The following is a 19,796-nucleotide window of genomic DNA, read 5'->3' on the forward strand; positions in this document are numbered from 1 at the left end:
TAATGCATTCGATACCAAAAAGAATGTTAAAGATAATTTTAATTTCAAGTTTCAAGTTTCAAATTTTTTATTGTTCCACGTTTTCAGAAAATACAGACATACATATAAAATTAAAAATTATACAATACAATTGTAGTATAAATGAGCACATCTCCATGATTCTCAATTCATGTAATAGGTAGAATGTGAGGAACCTATTAAAAAGCAATGCTTGTATAAATAGGTTCCTAGAGCCAAAACATATCAAAATCTTTTAGAATTTAGTAGGCATCGTCTCATCAACTAATTTGTATTATCTTTTTATTTAATCATTTAGGATAATCACTGACTCTTACATCAGTATTTTGGGTTTGCACCAATGTTGTATTATTTCTGATGTAAGCAAATATGTATAAACATCAGACGGATACTTAACCATTTTTAATTAAATAAGCTTTATACAAAATTAACTTTGGAATCACATCAATTTCGCGGAATTCTTTTTTTAAAACGCTAGACTATGTATGCTAGAGTGTCTGGTACTAAAAAAGAATCTGTGTTCCTCGCACGTTTCGTTCACTCGCAACATTTAGAAACATGATGATTTCAGGCAGCGAAGTGCCTTCATAGCTTCGTATTTAGGCAACGGGGTGCCAGATATCCTTCTCTTTGACAGCGAAGTGACCGTACTAACTCATATCTTTTAGATCAGAATATCGAAACTTTATTTTTTACCACTTTCGTTGAAGATAATTCTGGGCAACGACATCCCAATCATATCCTCATATCCCTGTATCAAGGTGACCGAATAGGCCTATATGAATTTGGTATTCATTTATATTCGGCGCCGTGGTGCCCGCATACATTATGTTATATCTTATCTAGTGTGACGATTACAAAATATATTTTTTTTACCGCGTTGAAAATTTCAAAATTCAAAATTCAAACCAAAAAAATCAAAAAAATGTCAACTCCCAAAAAGTACTATCAGACTTTTTCAGAGCAACCTTAAAATCGTTGAAATATTTTGGTCACGTAACAAGCTCTCAACCAATCAAAAACCAATACATTTTTTTTTATGCAGGATATAATATGACATAATGTAAATAAGATTATTCATCTCGACTTCCTAAATGAGGTGATTTTTTAAAATAAGGAAATACGCAATGCAAAACCTACAGCACTCAGCAGGAAGGACGTGAGAAGTGATGGCTCTGCTATATGTATTTTATTAAAGAGCAGTAAGTAACTATTTATAACTCTCATATTCTATATTTAATTAAAAATGAGTTTCCGTGCCGTAATTCTAGATATCATTGTGAATACTGCTAATTTGCATAATGATCACCTGGAAGAATCGATGCGATTGGTTCTCGGTATGATTTATGGTTTGGAATTATAGAGTGAAGAACGTCTTAAAGCACAAGTACGACGTTATTGTCATTCCTCCGTTGCTATTGCTCTTAATCATGCTCATGTGACATGTGAGGAGACTTTCATTCGGTGTGGAAACTGTAACTTTTGAGGCATTGTTTTACCTATAGCCCTCCTGAGTTGATGCTGGACCTGTTGTGTTTTAATAGGGCTACGTAGACGATTTTGAAGAAATTACTAATACTCTTTGAGGTATTAGAATCGCTATCTAGACGATCCTTCTCCTTCAACGTAATATCAAGTCAATCCCATCATGGATAATCATTACTCTCTGTCTAACCAGCGTGGTGAAACTACTCCTCTGATAGATGATCATCTATATGACAGTTCAAGCAATGAATTAAACACAGTCTGTTATCCCCAGTCAAATGAGAGAAGTCTTAAGAGACGCTGGAGAGACACTTACCCCTTGCCACCCGTCGTCCAAGTCACCCTGGGACTCATTGGCCTCTGGAGTCCGTTGCAGAGAACCAAATCGCCTACGACGATAACACAGCATTCCATTAACCTTCAGGAAATATTGGCATACAATTACGACGACAGAGACCAGCAAGAAGATTCGGATGATGGTTCGTCGCAAGAATACGTCGATAAACACGGAAACAAATACAACTACAGTCACGACAGCGACGACGACGTGGGAGATTGGTCAACAAAAGCACGGGCTCGAGACCGAAAAAGTAAGTATCGATTTCAAAGACAGAAACATGTTGGACGACTTAGAAATTGTATGGAGTGCTTCACTGTTCTTCATTGATTATAGTCCACATTTAAATTGAATAAGGGGATGTTTTATTGACACCGTTGTTTATTCATTAGGGTTCCCTTTTTCATTCATATTTAGATGTGTTTGAATGTCCGTTGAATTGCTGCTTTATATTGATATCAAGAATGTGATTTTATTCATTTATAAAGGGGGAAAAAACTAAAGGTGATAATGGGAGTAAAACGATAAGCACATCGGGCTCGTTCCTATTTAAAAAAAATGTTGTTTTTCTTCTTCCCAGACATGACATCTCGTAAGTCATTTTCGTTATGAACGAGTGACCTATCACTTCAAATTGACGTCTTCTGACTGTAAAGCTCATTGTATCTCAGACATGAATACATTGTCCCCCGAACTTTTAATTCACAGATTATGCGAAATTCATAGCTCGAAGATACAAAAGGAATAGTAATATTGGATGACCTTTCCGGTTGCATTTATTTGATTGTTTGGTATATAAATACATATCGCATCGACAACACATACTCTAGCTACATTTACTCTACGGTCAATATCCTGCTCTAATCTCATTAATAACTTCAACCGTGCACCGAACTTAACCCCTAACCCTAACTTAAAACCAGAGTTAAAAAACCTACCCCCTAATACAATCATGTATTAAATCTTTGACGAAATGAAGACTACATTAATAGTCGCTAAACATATATATCGGAAGGGCTCTTTGGTTACCGTTAGCCTCATCCTTCATCTTTGAAAAAGACACAAGATATCACGCTTCTAATAAAATAAACTTCACTTTACTTGATTTAAGCGTCAATGTTATCCATGGAATTGACCCATTACAAAAAAGCCTATTCCAATTATAGTTCTTTATCGTGATGATTTAAATGATAAGAGGGAGACGATGGCTCAGTAACTTGCTGGAGTGCTCTCTGTTTTGCATTATCTAGCAATATTATTCAACGAAAATGCTTATCGATCCTACACTCTTAATGCAAGTTTTTAAAATTGGATTTAAAAAAAAGCATTTTCATTTCAATGGCTCAATCATGACACCACTGTAAACCCCATGGCATTGGCATGATTTCGGCGCCAGGGCTGTTTTGGGGCATCTTGAGTAGACCCCACCCTTCCCTAACTTCTGGAAACGGCACTAGAACACTGATTTTTCTTCGTCCCATAATTTAGATTATCGCTAGCTTTATAAGCGGCTCAATCTTAACATGCTATAACTTAGACTAAGAGAAGTAACGTGATGTAAATGGACTATCACATCAAAACGAGCTCTAACTTACCCGACCAGTTTTTCTATAGTTCTTTTAGTTAAACTCCCAAGTGAGTAGGTTGAATATCATCGCAAGAATCCCAGTAAAGAAACATTTTCTTGTTTCAGATACCATGCTAGGCATTGTAAGAAGAAAAAAAATCATCATAATCGTATTAATTTTATTATTTTCTTTTACAGGTTGGGTGAAATCTTTCAACGTTTGCGCCTTCTTGTACCTCCTTTTACCGTGCTGCCTGATGACGTATGATTTTCAGAGCTACATGAAGTTCTACTGGGGCAAGAAAGAAGAATTTCTTCATCTGGTTGCATACTTTACGTACCTCTTTCAAATCATGGTCATACCTTTCTGGTGTTTCTACGCGCGAATTCTCTACCTGACCCTTGGTCGCCGTTATCGAGAAGGATATCCACTGTGCCGATCCTTTCTTTCGACACGCGTAGCGATTCTGAGGAATTCACGTTCTGGCGCCAAAGGTCTATCCTGGTTTCGACTGATTTTCTTTCTTGCATGGCCAGTAACAAATGCCATGCTCCGCTTTGTCAATGACTACTATTTTCGATCTTGTTATACCCTAACAACATATAAAGAAATAACACATTGGTGTGCTTTTCTTGGCTATGTCTTTTATGGTTGTTTTTGTTATCTCATCTATATCGAACGCCTTTCGTTTGAATGTGAAGTGCGACATATTTCTGCTTTCGCCCGCAAACATGCATCGGTTAAAAATATCGATCAAGTGTGCAGAAGAATATCCCGATTTTACGCGCAGTACAACGTACTACGTCGACCCATCAGGAGATGGATGGCTTTCACCATGGTTGTTGCGACTTGGGGACTGACCGCTCATATTCTTTGGAATTATCTCGTTTTCAGTGATAAAAATATGGATGCTCGGAACCTCCCCAAATTACTTTTCCTCAATGTCTTGATCGGCTCACAGAAAATCATGTTCTTCGTCGTCCCGTGCGTTGCGATTGGTGGGCTAAACCTGGAGCACGTCTGGAAACAATTCAAGTATGAAATCGCAAAGCATCGACAGCACGTCCACGATGATTACTGGACAGCCATCAATAGATACCTACATGAGATCAATGTAGATCACTCCGGTGATCTTACTCCTACACTTATCTTCAGTGCTATAGGGTTTTATTTGGGACATATGGGTGAAAACGACCAGGAGCACAGAAGGTGGAACTATCCGCCGGCGGACTGCAATCATACACATCATGGTAGAGTCTAGAGGTGTCGCTGTCAAGATGTTTAAATACTTGACTGGAAGTGCGAAGGTCATGGGTTCGAGTTCCGGCGTGACACTGGTCTCTATAGAAAGACATTAATAGACCGGTGTACTCGATCTCCGCCCATTTTTTAAATATGTATACCTATGTAGGACCGAGTTTGTTGAATGCTGTGAACAAGTCAGTCGTCGATAGTCTAGCTCGGACCGGGGTTATGGTCAACCGCTTTTGAGCACCATGCTGGTGAATATTAGCTCTATAAACATATCCTGTTATTAATAGAAAAAGTAGTAATTGTAGTAGTGTAGATGTAGTAGTAGTAGTAGAAGTCGTGAAGGTAATAGTATTTCCATTGTGCACGTAGGTTGGTTTGTAAAGTTGAATTGAAATGAATTGAACTTTATTTGATTCCAATCACAGTAAAAATGACATTAGACATTGTTGTAAGACATAGGCAAAGAAATACATTGAAATACATATATATATATATATATATATGTATACATTGGAAAAAGATAAAGAAAGTGGTTGTTCAGTGGTAGGGATAGGGGCGTGGTCTTCGATAGGCCTCCAATATTCAAGGGGTGTGTCACACGCATCATCCAGAGACAAATACGTCGCATGTGATACGTGCCAGTTGATCCCCAAAAAATGATTCTGTACAAAATAATAATTGTCAAAAAGGTCAACGGAAGATATTCCCAATCACAAAGAAACAAAGAAAGGATGGTTATTAGATTTAAAGTTTGTTTATTAGGTAATTGAGTTATAAATCATGCATAAAGCTGTTTAAATGTCCACCTTGTTTTTGAGGGTGGTAGATTTATTATAAAGGAAGAGAGACCTCGATAAATCATTCCCAGTGTCGGTTGAAATCCTGGAACAACACCTGTTAAAAACAATGTGGGGCATTATCAATCCTGTCATGCATTTATAACTACTTTAAAAAAAATGAACAGTGATAATTCTGAACAATATGAGAGTTCTTGTATAGTGCATTTTACATATGAAAATGGTCTTAACCATCAACACCATCCATCTTAACACCATTACACCCACCAAAGTCACCACCATCACCCAAATACTCAAACCACTCAAACAGCTTAAAAGATGTTTTAGATTTTTAGTTTTAGAATTAAATTGTTATACTTGAATTTGAACGCTTAAGGCACTACCTTGGAAATTCTAAAACTTCCTCATTTATTTTCTAATTTTTCTTCTGACTCCCAATCTTTACCTTTTCATCCTACTTCTCTTTTTCCTTATATCCATCATCCATATCATTTCATTGTTTTTGTATGAATACTTTGCTTTACTTGATACTTGCTTTTCGATATTTCTTTTGAATTAATTATACTTCTACCTGATTTGGAATGACACTGTGTCGAAATGATTTCAAGGAATTTAAACTTTACAAGCTATGCTTTTGACGTTCCTTTTTCACATGTAATTTTGAAATAATCTCGTGTAAATGCAAAACAAACTTATGCTGTGTAAATGTCTTTTTAGTGTTCATGAATATCGATTTGTTTAGTATGCTATGTTTTGTTAATGTATTTTTGTTCATGTAAAATAAAAGAAACTAAACTGAAACTGAGCTAAACTGAAATCACAACCACCTCCTTTACTTACCTCCCATCTTCGGTGTCTTTCTCTTAAGAGTATGCACGAGTTCAGATCACACGGTACTGTGTGCTTCGTCATTCACACTCCTGATGCCATTTTCGATCGGTAATACAACAGGAGTGGATATGAGTAGGGATGCAGAGAGAGAGAGAGAGAGAGAGAGAGGGAGGGAGAGAGAGAGAGGGAGGGAGAGAGAGAGAGGGAGGGAGAGAGAGAGAGAGAGAGAGAGAGAGGAGAGAGAGAGAGATAGAGAGGGAGAGAGAAGCAGGAATAATCAAGAGAGGAGAGGGGGAAGAACTTGAGAAAGAGAGAGTGAAAAAGGTTAAGGAGAAAAGGAAATGAGAAGGGAATAAAAGTGAAATAAAATGTAGGTCCAATTGGGTCGTTTATTTCCGGTTCAAGCACCCCTAAAAGCCCGCTGACGCCTAATTTTAATACCCCCCCCCCCCCCCATACACACAAACACACACACACCACCCTCCTTGTTTGTTTTGTTCTGGGTCTCTCTTTGTCTCTCTTTGTCTCTCTCTTTTTCTATCTCTCTCTCTCACACATGGACACCAACTCCCACCCACCCCAACCCCACCTCCCACCCACCCCACCCCCACCTCCTACCTACACACACACATTGGTGGTATAGCCTTCAAATTTGCAAACGAATGTTTAGTTTCGCAAGAGTGTTTCCGACATCTCGCAAGAAAGTGTCGAATCATCTCACGGGTATAACTTCTTCTTTCTCTATGATGAAGAAAAAGAATGTTAAGAATAATATGATTTGTGGAAATCATTAATTCATTATGAATAAACACTTCCTGCGATTGTGATAAATTCTTCTACAAGTGGGATTACTTCTTTAGTTGACGCAAACAAGAGACGTAACGCTTATTGAAATAATAGTTATGATGAATACCCGTACAGCTGTGATAAACTATTTTTGAGAAAAGTCACAAAACTATCGTTTTCTGAAATCATATTCCACCGCATACGTAGAAGTAAATAAATATGCATAAAGAAAAGGAAAAGGACATGAAAATACCTTTTTTATGATTCATGATTCATTACAATGAAACATTGTGAAATTTGTCGGATGTAATTCCCCTAACTAGTATTACATAATGTAACTGTGATTAATAATCCCTGGTTCCTAATTGAGGTGATTTTTTTTTATTAATAATAATGACATACGTAATGTGAAACCTGCACCACTCTGCAGGAAGGAGATGAGAAATTATGTCTCTGTAATATGTATTTAATAACTAATGAGCAGTAAGATACTATTAATAACTCTCGAATACTTTATCCAATGACAGATGAGTTTCCCTGCCGTAATTCTAGATGTCCTTGTGAATACTGCTAATTTGCATATTCATTAGCTGGAAGATTCGAAGTGATTGGTTCTTGGTATGATTTATGGGTGGGAATTACAGAGTGAAGAACGTCTTACAGGAGAAGCATTACGCTATTTTCATCCCTCCATTCCACTTGCTCGCAGTCACGTTCATAGTAAACATTATGAAGGGACCTACGTTCGGTGTGGAAAACTGTAACTATTGAGACATCGTTTTACTTAGCTCTTCTGATTAGAGGATACCGACGAAGAACTTTCTACCGTGCTGGACCTGTTGTTATTTAATAGGGCTACGTACGTGATTTTCAACAAATTACAAACAGTCTTTGAGACATTAGAATCACTATCCAGACGACCCTTCTCCTTCAACGTAATATCAAGTAAATCCCATCATGGATAACTACTTTCTGTCTATTCAGCGTGATGAAACTACTCCCCTGGTAGAGGATCATCTATTTGACAGTTCAAGCATTGAATATAACACATGGTATCCCCAACCAAATGAGAGACGTCTTCAGAGTCGCTGGAGAGATAATTACCCCTTACCATCCGTCGTCCAAGTAACCCTGGGACTCCTCGGCCTCTGGAGTCCACAGCGGAGAACCCATTCACAGTCGACAATATCACAATATCCCAATAATATTGAAGAAGTATCGACAAACAAGGACGACAGAGACCAGGGAGAAGACTCGGATGATGGTTCGACGCAAGAATACGTCGATAAAAACGGGAAAAGGTACGACTACAGTCATGACAGCGCCGACGCTGTCGGAGATCGGCCACGAAAAGCACGGGCTCAAGATCGAAATTGTAAGTATCTATTTTAAAGACAAAAATATGTTGGATAAATGGAGTGTTTCTCTGTTCTTAATTGCTATCCACATTTAATTTGAATTAGTGAATATAAAATATGGTTTGGGATGATCTTTCCGGTTGCATTTATTTTATGGTTTGGTATATAAATACATTATCGTATCGACAACACATACGTACTCTGGCGACAATTATTCTACGGTCAATATCCTGCTCTAATCTCATTCCTAACTTCAACCGTGCACCGAACTCATCCCCTAACCCTAACCTAAAACCCGAGTTACAAAACCCTGACCCCTAATTCAATAATTTACTATATCTTTGACGATATAAAGACCGGAGTAATAGTCGCCAGAAAATATTATATCGGAGGGGTTCTTTGGTTGGCAACACCCGTCATCTTTGAAAAAGTCACAATATATCACGTTTATAATAATTAACATCACTTCACGTGATATAAGCGTCAGTTTTTATCCATGGAAATTCCTCATTTACCAAATCCTATTCTAATTTTAGTTTTTTATCATGAAAATTAAAATGATAAGAGGGAGTCAATGGCTGAGTTACTCTTGCAGGAATGTTTGTGTGTGTAATATGTTTTTTACAGACGTGTATCAATCAGATGATTATTCACGATTATTCACGAAAAACGTGACTCAGTTTCGAAACGGGGTCGCCTGAGTCAGTTTGTAGGCGAAGACAGAGAGCTGACCAAGTGAACGTGCGGTACGTGCCGCTAGACCAATTCACATCTCCAGAGTGCTCTCTATTTTGCAATATATAGCAATGTTATTCATCGAAAATCTATGTCCATTAGTATCGTTAACACACAAGTTGTATATTTACAAAACTGATGCTTATCGATCCACTCTTAATGCACGTTTTAAAAATTGGATTTGGAATCAGAATGTTCAATTCAATGGCTCGATCCACACTACACGACTGTTCGAACTCCCTAGCATTGGCATAATTTGGGCGTCAGGACTTGGGGGGGGGGCAGTAGACCCCCTCCCTTCCCTAAATTCTTGATACGGCTCTAGACAACTGCTTTTGTTGTTGTTTTCTTTAACTGAATTATCTTTGGCTTTACTAGGGGATCAATGTGAACATGCTATGAGACTAACAGAAGCATATTGATGTAAATGGAACATCACGTCAAGGCTTCCAATTATATCTCACCATGCCTCTGTTTTATATGATCTTTGTAATTTAAACTCCCAAGTATTACAGTAGGTTTGATATCATTGCAAGAATAACAAGAAAGAAACAAATTCTCGTTTTAGATACCGAGCGAGGTATTAAAAAGAGAGAAAACCCCTTCATTATAATCATTTTACTTTGATTATTATCTTTTACAGGTTGGGTGATAACTTCTAATATTTGCGCCTTCTTGTACCTCCTTCTATCGTGCTGCCTGATGACGTATGATTTTCAGAGATACATGGGGTTCTACTGGGGCAAGAAAGAAGATGTTCTTCATCTGGTGTCATACTTCACGTACCTCTTTCAAATCATCGTCATACCCTTCTGGTGTTTCTACGCGAGAATTCTCTACCTGACCCTTGGTCGCCGTTATCGAGAAGGATATCCACTGTGCCGATCCTTTATTTCGACACGCGTAGCGATTCTCAGGAATTCACGTTTTGGCGCCAAAGGTCTTTCCTGGTTTCGACTGATTTTCTTTCTTGCATGGCCAGTAACAAATGCCATGCTTCGCTTTGTCAATGACTACTATTTTCGATATTGCTCTTTTGTCACATTATATAAAGAAATAACACATTGGTGTGCTTTTCTTGGCTATATCTTTTATGGTTGTTTTTGTTATCTCATCTATATCGAACGTCTTTCGTTTGAATGTGAAGTCCATCAGATTTCTGCTTTCGCCCGCGAGCAGGCATCGGGAAAGAATATCGATCGAGTGTGCAGCAGAATATCTCGATTTTACGCAAAGTACAACGTACTACGTAGACTCATCAGGAGATGGATGGCTTTCACCATGTTTGTTGCGACTTGGGGACTGACCGCTCATATTCTATGGAATTATCTCGTTTTCAGTGATAAAAATATTGACCTTCAGAACCTCCCCATATTACGTTCCCTCAATGTCGTGGTCAGCTCACAGAAAATCATGTTCTTCGTCGTCCCGTGCGTTGCGATTGGAGGGCTAAACCTGGAGCACGTCTGGAAGCGATTCAGGAACGAAATCGGAAAGCATCGACAGCACGTTCACGATGCTTACTGGAAAGCCATCAATAGATACCTACATGAGATCAATGTAGATCACTCCGGTGATCTTACCCCTACACTTATCTTCAGTGCTATAGGGTTTTATTTGGGACATATGGGGGACAACGACCAGGAGCACACAAGGTGGAACTATCCACCGGCGGACTGCAATCATACACATCATGGTAGAGCCTAGAGGTGTCGCTGTCCAGATGTTTAAATACTTGACTGGAAATACGAAGGTCATGGGTTCGAGTTCCGGCATCAGGCGCGTACGCAGGATTTTTTCAAGGGGGGGGGGGGTTTAACATTTATAAATCGGGCCAGAAATTTCGCAACGACTCAGCCAGCCGCTGAATAAGCGGCGGGGGGGGGGGGGGGGGGGGGGGGGGGGGGGGGGGGGTAAGAGGACACTTTATTTTTTTTGGTCTCGAAATTTGGAAATTTGACATTTGGTTCCGTTGGGGGGGGGTAAGGTCACCTTTTTTAGGTCAGCCATGGGATTATTATTTTTTTTTTTTTTTTTTTTAATAATTAAAAAAAAAAAAAAAAAATCCAAAGGTTTTTTTTTAGGGGGTTTAAGGAGGGGGTTACACACAAAAAAAAATACCAAAGGGGAGGGTTTAACCCCCCCATACCCTCCCCCCCCCCCCTCCTGTGTACGCGCCTGTCCGGCATGACACTAGTCTCTATAGGAAGACATTAAACGACTTTTACCACGTGTTCTCCTTCCATTCGTTAAGTAAGTTTACCTACCAGAAGGACAGATGTCCTTGAATGCTGTGAACACAGTCATCAATAACCAGCTTGAACCGCTGTATTTGTCATCCGCTTTTGAGCACCATGGTCATGGTGGATCTTGTGAGCGCTATAAAAATATCCAGTTAGTAATAATATTACTACTAGTAGTAGTAGTATAGTAGTAGTAGTAGTAGTATAGATGTAGTAGTAGTAGTACTAGTAGTCATGGTGGTAGGAGTAGTAGTAATAGTAGGTCCATTTTTCACGTAGGGCTGTTTGTAAAGTCGTTGTTCAGTGGTAGGGATAAGGGCGTGGTCCCCGATAGTCCTCCACTATTCGAGGGTTGGGGCACACGCATCAGTCGGAAACAAAAACGTCGCATGTGATACGTAGCAGTTAATCCAAAAATATTTTGGAGGAAGTGGATGGATCTTGAAGAGGTTCCCCAAAACTGTTGATAGATGGTTCTGTACAAAATGTAAATTATCAAAAAGGTCAAAGGAGGATATTGACAATTTCAAAGAAACATAGAAATGACGCTTATTAGATTTAACATTTATTCATTAAGTTATAAATCATGCATGAAACTGTTTAAAGTTGCACTTTGTTCTTCTTTATGGTAGATCCAGAAGTTATTTTAAAGGAAATACTACCTTAAGAAATCTTAACAAAATCATTACCAGTGTCGGTCGAAATCTTATAACTACACATATGAATGTCTATGTTGCTCTGAATGATAGAAAGTATATCCAGTAAAGATTGTTATGATAGTGTGAATACATTAAATCAACCGTTAAAATCAAAATTCGAAATATGTTTGTTTCAGGAAAAGAAGTCTGCTAGGATTTGGGTAAAATATGTAAGTTCATGTTGCTAGAGCTCATGAAAGATTACAGAAGGACAAGAGTGAAGTAATATCAGTGAATTATTTTATAGAAAGAAAAGGCTGGCATAATGTCTATTTATCTTACTCATAATTACAATTGCATAGACATGTTGCGTATGGCAGCGAAAACATGATGAAAATTTGAAGGGGTTATCTTTTATCGCAGGACGGGAACATTTTCTTGCTGTTGAGACTTGAAAACAATGTGGGGGCTTCATCAATACTGTCAAACATTTATTACTACTTCACTAGGATTGTTTTTCAAGTATTTAATGTGTTAGCAAAAAAATAATACTGAGCTGGAAGAATTGTTGAATACTTGAATTTCTATCAAATGTTATTTTGTATTCAATAATTGAGTAATAAATGCAAATATGTATGGAAATAAACACCTTGCTTGAGGAAGAGAGAGGAGAAAAAAAAAACGACTTCACAAAATATGAACAGTGATCATACTATAAAAGATGGGAGTTGTTGCTACCTTGTTTGGCGTTCAACAATAACGGTTAGAGCAACGTCGATCTGGCGCTGCTCAGTGGCTGCCGGGCTCACGATCAATTGGGCAAAAAGAATTTCCGTTTCGGTTTAATAAAATTTGGAGTGGACTATTAGGCTATCATTATTATTATTATAAACAAAATAAGAGTTCTTGTATAGTTCATTTTACTTTTGAAAATGGTCTTAACCATCAACGCCCGACACCTTTACACCATCACACCCACCCCACCACCACCGCCACCACCACCGCCACCACCTAACCTCCCACCTTCAGTTTCTTCCTCATAAGTTTATTCACGAGTTCGGATCACACGATATTTTGTGCTTTGTCACACGCCTGATGCTATTTTTGATCGGTAATAAAACAAGAAATGAAACAAATGCAAGTCTACAATGTTTTCTTCGTATAACTATTAAGTTGGAGAAAAGAAAGGAAATGATATTCAAAGCGCGAGGGAAGAACAAAAGTGGAGTGGATAGGAATGGGAATGCAGAGAGAGAGAAGCAGGAATAATCGAGAGAAAATAGGGGAAAGAACTGGAGAGAGAGCGAGAGAGGGAGAGAGAGAGAGAGAGAGAGAGAGAAGGGGAGAGAGAGGGAGAGAGAGATGCAATAGAGAACGATGCATTCAATATTTCCAGCATACATAATTATAATTGAATATTTACTAAAAAGAGAGAGAAAGAAAAGAGAGAGAGATGTCTGCATTATTTGTAACTATGGTATAAAGCAATCTTTTCGTCTGCTAGCCTGCGCATCATTATACATATTACTCTCTCGAAAGAATTAGGGCTTCAGATAACAAATTAAAAGAAATTTATGATTTTGAAACAAGTGGTGCCATCATTCGCTCCCGTGCTAGGTAGGCAGAAGAAGGTGAAAAAAGTACTAAATACTTTTGTAACGTAACCTAGAGAAACGGAGGGCACAAAAGAAAAGTATTCATAAATTGAAGACTAATGATGGTGCGCCACTTACCAGCACTCGTGAAATTATGAAAGAGTTATATAACTTTATTCTAATTCATATTCCTCTAACTGGACTGAAAATTCAAGTCATGTCACCAATGCTTTTGTAGACAATTTAGAAATTCCACAACTTTCTGAAGAACAAAAGAAAAAACTAAATCAGCCTTTTACCAAAGATGAGATTTTTAACTCCTTGAAATCTATGCCTTCAAATAGTTGCCCTGGTCTGGACGGTCTACCAAAAGAATTTTATGTCTTATTTTTCAATGAAATATGTGATATGTTAATTGATTCTTATAGTTATGCTTTTACATCTGGTATTATGTCACAGACTCAAAGAACAGGTGTGATAACCCTTATCCCCAAACAGGATAAAGATCATATTTTCATTAAGAATTATAGACCAATCTCCCTTTTGTCTGTTGATTACAAAATTATCGCTAAATGTTTTGCTTTGAGATTAAAATCTATTTTGTCACATATCATACATAGAGACCAGTCAGGATTTTTAAAAGGTAGAAATATAGCTAAAATTATAAGACTCATAATAGATTTAATATATTATACAAACACACAGAATATTCCTGGAGCTCTATTTCTTCTTGATGTTGAAAAGGCTTTTGATAGCGTGGAACATGAGTATCTGTATAAAGTCTTAGAATGTTTTAATGCCGGCAATTATTTCATTAGTTGGATTAAGAGCTTTTACAATACAAGAAACACATATGTTAAATAATGGTCATTTGTCACCAGTTGTCAGCAGAGGCGGCCCTCCCGGGGGGGGGGGGGGGCACAGTGCCCCCTACTTTTTCAAGCACCCGAAAGTGCCCCTTTTTACATAGGAAAAGTGCCCCTTCTTACATGGGAATAGTGTCCCTATTACTTTGACTAGTGTCCCTATTAATTTGTAAAAGTGCCCCTTCCCCTTTTCAATTTTGCTCTCTCTTCGACAGGAAATTCATATTGACATATTTTATATGAATGTTTCTGCTTTATATCAGTTTGTTGCTACAATACTCAGGAATCTGCTAGACAAATTTGGAGTTGGAAATGTTCAAGATGAAGCAGCTAGTATGTAGGACAGTTTGTCATGAAAATACAGGCTTGGTCAACTTCTTGAACCTCCATTTTACAACATGCATGCATGAATGACCAGTCACCAATTGTTGGACAGATTAGAAACTTCCTTTGTTTTGGTCTTAAGCCTATTCAGAGTGCTAAACATGACTGCATCTACTCAATGGTAGAATACATGATTTTGGACACACCCCTGGTAGGCCTTGAGTAATACTCTATAGCACTGCCCATGTAGTAATATGGCGAACTGTGGACTGCATCTTTCATCTGTGATACTTTTGATTGTGATAGCCATGATTATACAAGAGCCTAGATCCTACAGTTCTTCTAACCTAAAGGACATAGGTACTCGGGTCAGGAAAGTGAGGCTTCAACGTGATATCTATCGTGCAGTGCAGGATCTTGGAATATGCTCTGTCAAACCAACGCGACGAGGGCGAAGATCTTTCTGCAAGTCCCGGAAGGCCATCCCTGCTTTAATCAGTGAGAGGTATGAAGGGAGATCCATGCGGCAATTTGGAGGTAGAGCTCCAATTACTTTGAGAAGGGTTTCATTAGCTGAACCCTGCAAAATTCCACTATCAACGAGAATCGGGGTTTGGAATGCACAGTCGATGATGAACAAACCAACAGAAGTCTGTGACTTCGTTTTATCTGAAAAACTTGATATCCTTGCTATCACGGAAGCTTGGTTACGGGGCGATCATCGAGACGGTCCAACCATCGCAACAATTCAGAACACCCTTCAGGATATCGCCTATTCAAATTGCCGCGAAAAGGAAAGAAGGGAGGCGGAATATGTGTTCTCATGCGGGATATGTACACCTGCAAATCCAGACCGCATCTCTTTGAAACATTTGAGTGTTTGGAGGTAACAGTCAAATCCACTGGCCAGGAAACCCTGTCAATGTTTATCATCTACAGGCCACCAGGCACACAGAAATGCCTTCCTCCAAGAAGCTTTGCATCAGAATTTTCAAAACTTCTGGAAACGGTAAACTTGTTGACAAGCCATGTTGTCATCTGTGGTGATTTCAACATCCATGTGGATGACCCTACAAAGACGGACACCAAGACTTTCCTCGACCTTCTTGACTCCGGTGGACTGAAACAGCTGATTTCTCAGCCTACCCACTCCCGAGGCCACACCCTTGATCTTGTGATAGTACAAGATGATGATGACTACATTGGAGATGTTACCATCTGTGCATCAATGCCCTCTGACCACGCAGCTGTTATCTTCTCTGCAGCCCTATCCAAACCCTCTAAAAAGAAGAAAGCAGTGAAACTTCGCAAGCTCCGCAACATCAATCATGATCACTTTCGGAACGACATCCAGACCAGTTTTGCATCAGAGAGAAACCTGGAGAACCTGGCTGTCAATGACAAAGTAGACTTGTACAACAATACTCTTGGTGAAACTCTCAATCAGCACGCACCAGTCCTTCAGAAAGTTGTACAATATTGCGCCCTCATGCTCCATGGTATGATCAGGCCCTGAAGGCTAAAAAGCAAAAGGTCCGCTCTAAAGAGAGAAAGTGGAAAAAGGGAAGTCCTAGATCAATTTTAGACAAGGAGGAAATGCAGAGAGCGGTAGCAGAGTATAACACATGTGTGAAAAATGCGAAAAAAGCATTTCATCAGAATTTGATCTCCAAAGCAAGCAGCAAGGAACTCTTTCAGATAGTTAACAAGTTGACAATTGAAAAACCAGGTCAACGTACACTTGCCCTCCCATGGCACAAGTTTGGAGCTTGCACAACGATTTTCGAACTTCTTTGTTGATAAAGTATGTCAACTGGAGATGGATACTGACTCTTCATCATCATCACTTCCCTACAATGACTTGAGGAAGACATCTTAACCAAGCTGCTCTTTGGAAAAGTTTCTCACAGTGACTCAGTCCGACGTCGCTCGTATCATAAAGTCATCCAAGATCAAAGCTTGTCCCCTTGACCCTCTACCGGCAATGGTATTCAAGAACTGTGTCGAGGTTCTGCTCCCGGCTATCGCTGATATCATAAATCAGTCCTTGCAGACGGGCATCTTTCCAGCTTCCCTCAAGTCCTCGCTCGTCATTCCCACACTGAAAAAACCCAGTTTAGAACCAAAGAGCCTCAATCACTACCGCCCCATATCTAATCTACCATTTCTTTGAAAAGTGATTGAACGTGTCGTCTGTAAGCAACTAATGTCATACCTTGATGGGAACTCTCTTCTGGCGTCTAGGCAGTCTGCCTACAGGCAGTATCACAGTGTGGAAACAGCCCTAGTAAGAGTCCAAAATGATCTTCTCCAAACTTTGGATAGCAGAAATGAAGTAATCCTTGTCTTATTGGACCTTACCTCCGCATTTGATACGGTCGACCATCATATTCTTCTAACTGCAGGCTGAAAGAAAGATTTGGTATCACAGGCATTGCTGCTGACTGGTTAGCGTCATATCTTTCCAATCGGCAACAGCGAGTGTTGGTTGATCAAGCAACATCTGATCCAATTAGTCTTCGATGGGGGGTCCCCCAAGGAACAGTAATTGGCCCGTTGCTATTTGTATGCTATACAACTCCAGTTCAACAGATAATTCATGCACATGGCCTGTCCTGCATGATGTATGCAGATGACACACAGCTGTACATCTCTATGAACTCCGATGACAGAAATCGAGCAATCAGAAAGCTTGATGTGTGTCTTAAGGAGGTTCGAACGTGGATGGGAGGTAACCATCTCTTCTTAAATGACAACAAGACGGAAGTATTACATGTATCATCTCACATGAAGAGCAACCAGGAACTGCCACCTTTCTGCTTTGGAGAAATCAAGCCCGCTGAAGCTGTCCGGGACCTAGGGGTAGTCATCGACAAACATCTATCTCTTCGTCGCCACATAAATTTGGTGTGTCGCAGAGCTTCGTTCGCCTGAAGAATTGGTGGTATTCGCCATCTCCTTAACCAGAAGACAACAGAAATACTGATCCATGCGTTTGTCACATCACTGTTGGACAACTGTAACAGTCTTCTCTTCGGCGTTCCGGACAAAGACATTTCCAAACTCCAACGAATTCAGAACTCTGCCGCCCGTCTTGTATCTATGTCAAGTAAATACAATCACATCACTCCCATCTTAAAGGAGCTCCATTGGTTACCTATTCCCGCATGCATCCACTACAAAGTTATCCTGCTCACATTTAAAGCAATCCATGGCCTTGCTCCTACTTACCTATCCGAGTTGATAGCCCATTATTACCCGTATCAGACATCTGAGCTGGTCATTTACAAAACCGTATTGCCCTAGTTTTCACTAGCAGTGGGAACGGAGGGGTATATTCTTTGTATTTTCCTTGGTCTCCCTGCGCGTATTGACTTTGCGTGTAGAGACGAGTGAAAATATACCTTGGTATTTTCCACGGTCTCGCATCCCGGCATCTTTTGACCGCGCCGTATTTTGTCATTTTCATTGCGCATCTATTATGCGTACGAGAACCTGTGCACTTTGCGCGCACTCTATTGTGACGTAATAATCACACCAAATGCACACTGTTTGCAGTGTAACGAAAATTGTGTCAAGCCGCGGGATGCACAGTGCTGGTTTGACAAAGTTTGTTCAGTTCTTGAGATTGTCACGGTGGATTTCTGTATTTGCTCTAGATGTCTGATTTGGATAACAATACAAATATTGACTGGCTTTACTTTCGGGGGATATCAGAAATATTGACCGCGCTAAGACCATATTGCCCTCGTCTTTCGACTCGGGGCAATATGATCTGAGCTTGGTCAATATATCTGATATACCCCTCAAGGCCAGTCAATATTATATAAATATCTACCAACCAGATCACTCAGATCTGCCTCGCAAAATCTGCTAGTAGTAAATAGAAGCAGAACCAAAACTTTCGGTGACAGGTCGTTTGAATGTGCTGCACCAACCCTTTGGAACTCTCTTCCTAGCACTCTACGTGCTCAATCAGACATAGACATGTTCCAGAAAGAGCTCAAGACATATTTGTTTAACATTTCCTTTTAATTTTGTACTGGTTCCAAAGGGTTGGTGCAGCACATACCATCTTTGTGACTCACTGAATGCTGATGTTTATTTATCTATTCATATTTATATTGTTGTATTGGGCCTTCCTCACCATTATAATCATTTTCAAATATTACATGTATCACCTTTAATAGAAGCTACTTTCGATTTTTCTAATGTATAACGTATGCCTACTTGTAAGTTTTGATTATAATTATATGTAATTATTTCTATATATGTCTTTATTTCTATTGTCTTCTACATATTTTGTAAAGCGCATTGGTATTACCTTCGGTAATTAAATGCGCTATATAAGAGCTAACTATTATTATTATTATTCAACTCTGATAAGTGCCCCTTTTATTTGGACACGTGCCTCTTTTCCTTCGACAAGTTCCCATTTTCCTTTGCAATAAGTGTCCATTTTCCATTCTCATAAGTGCCCTTTTTAATCTCTAGTAAGTGCCCCAAGTTAGGTACGATGAGTGCCTCTTTTCACTTTTGATAAGTGCCCCCTTCACCTCTGATAATTGTCATATTTAAATCTGAGAGGTATGTGCCTCTTTTACCTTGACAAGTGTCCCTTTTCCTTTGTAAGAAGTGCCCCTTTCCGTTTTAATTACTACCCCCATTTTAACTTGGATAAGCGCACCTTGTATTTTCACATGTGCCATTTTCCTTTCTAATAAGTGCCCCTTTTCCTAATGATATGTGCCCCATTAAAAAGGAACCCCTTCCCCTTCTCAAAAGTGCCCCTTCTCTGGTAAATGACCCTTTTCAGGTACGAGAAGTTACTCCTTTTTGCTTAAGATAAGTGCCACTACACCTTCACCTCCGGTAAATGTTTAAGTTGGTTCCATACTCTAATTCCAGAAATTAGAGGACTATTTTTTTTTTATTAGTGTCCGCCCTAAATTTGGGTACAC

This window comes from Strongylocentrotus purpuratus, unplaced genomic scaffold (assembly GCF_000002235.5).
Source record: "Strongylocentrotus purpuratus isolate Spur 01 unplaced genomic scaffold, Spur_5.0 spur5_scaffold_14, whole genome shotgun sequence".
NCBI lineage: Eukaryota > Metazoa > Echinodermata > Echinoidea > Camarodonta > Strongylocentrotidae > Strongylocentrotus > Strongylocentrotus purpuratus.